Source organism: Olea europaea, unplaced genomic scaffold (assembly GCF_002742605.1).
Source record: "Olea europaea var. sylvestris unplaced genomic scaffold, O_europaea_v1 scaffold26149, whole genome shotgun sequence".
Taxonomy (NCBI): Eukaryota; Viridiplantae; Streptophyta; class Magnoliopsida; order Lamiales; family Oleaceae; genus Olea; species Olea europaea.
Window position 1 is genome coordinate 1 of NW_019244477.1, and position 1547 is coordinate 1547.

A 1547-nucleotide genomic window follows, 5' to 3' on the forward strand; every position below is an offset into this window, starting at 1 on the left:
ACATGGACGCCTTTTGTCAAATTGTAGGACCCCCACAAGATGAAAAAGTTTGGCATCCAGAGAACACCCACGTACCCCAATTGTCCCTTCTAATAATTTCACACTCCACAATAATTTACCTATCATCCCCACAGTTTAAATGCAAATAAAGATACACATACTACACTCCACTTTGCCAATGGATTCGATGTCCTCAATCATTTGCCACTGCTAGAATTTAAGAGCACACTACCATATGAGTAGGTCATAGATGCCTGACACGCATTTAATTACAAACATGTTCACAAGTACAGCTCGTGTCTGGTAATGCCCTGTCCAAAAAGATGCCAAGTTATTCATGCAACACTACGCAGTCATGCCACTATGACTTAAGTGCATGTTTAATGCATAGTCATAGATTCAATCATATAGTATTACCAGTGTGGCAATGTGTGTTGCACGTTAGTTGATTTAGTTGGGTGCACGTTAGTTGGTTTAGTTGGAGGTGAATGTGAAGTATAAGTGTGTAGTGATTGCTGAATGAATACACAGAACAAATGTGTTGGTGCAGTGATGAAGTGGAATAATTTGAATAAACACATATACTTATATTTCAACTCTTATAGTATGAGAACAAAAGGAAGAAAAAGTTGACCTTTGTCATTTGGATCATTTGCCAATTTCCCAACCTGTACTTAAAAGTACCAACTTTTCCTTCACTCATCTTCTAAATCCAATAGCACCCACTTACTCGGTCCTTCCATAAAAAAGTTCAACATACACACAACAACGATAAAATAGAAACAATCAGAATCAAGAGAATTAGAAAGTAAAGCAAAAAAGTTTATATTGGCAGCAAATTTTGCAACAAAAAAAATGGAGATAATAAATGGGGTCAATGTTAAAGAAAAGTATTGATTAAATAAACTAGATTGTAAGTCAACTTGTAACTATTTATTTAACTAGCTTAAAAAGTAAAAACATATTGATGAGTGGCAGAATTGACCAAATGATTACTCAACAATATTTTCAAATGGTACTTTTAAAATATTAACTTGAGTCTGTGATAAATCAATATCTCTCTCTGCACACCCTGAATCATGATCATAAAATCATTATAATACAAATGAACAGAAAAGCATGTCTATTAAAAGAATACATTAGACAAAAGTACTGCAATAAGAGGCAAAGTTACAGTAGACACAGGCTGTAGGACCCAACCTTTATACTGCATGATAATTACATTACAGGTATGAAAAGTATCCTGAGCTCCAACAACAAAAAGCTCTTTTGGACTTGCTGTAAGCGAATATTGGATTTTCTGCTTTAATTACTTGTCAAAAATATTCACGTGGCGTTGGAAAAATTGAATAAGATGAAGTTTTGGCATCTTTTTCATGTTTGCTCATGTTTATAATTCCTCTCTGTTGTGGGGGATTTCCTTTTGTTAATATTATTTTATGGTGATTGCTCAAAATACAGTAGCTTTAGTTGAGCCTATAATTTCGAGGGAGCATAATTAATGAAGTGAATTTGTTCGAGCAAAAAACCTTTTATGAGAATTTACT

At 34.1% G+C, this 1547-nt stretch overlaps 1 long non-coding RNA gene across 1 annotated transcript; it reads right to left on the reverse strand.

Annotated features, from left to right (window-relative positions):
- Positions 1-13: 13 nt before the first annotated feature.
- Positions 14-1528, reverse strand: LOC111383118. Its single transcript, XR_002700695.1, has 3 exons — positions 1201-1528; positions 635-736; positions 14-311 (listed from the first exon to the last, which is right to left on the reverse strand). It is a non-coding gene; the product is annotated as an uncharacterized LOC111383118 (long non-coding RNA).
- Between the last annotated feature and the right edge of the window lie 19 nt (positions 1529-1547).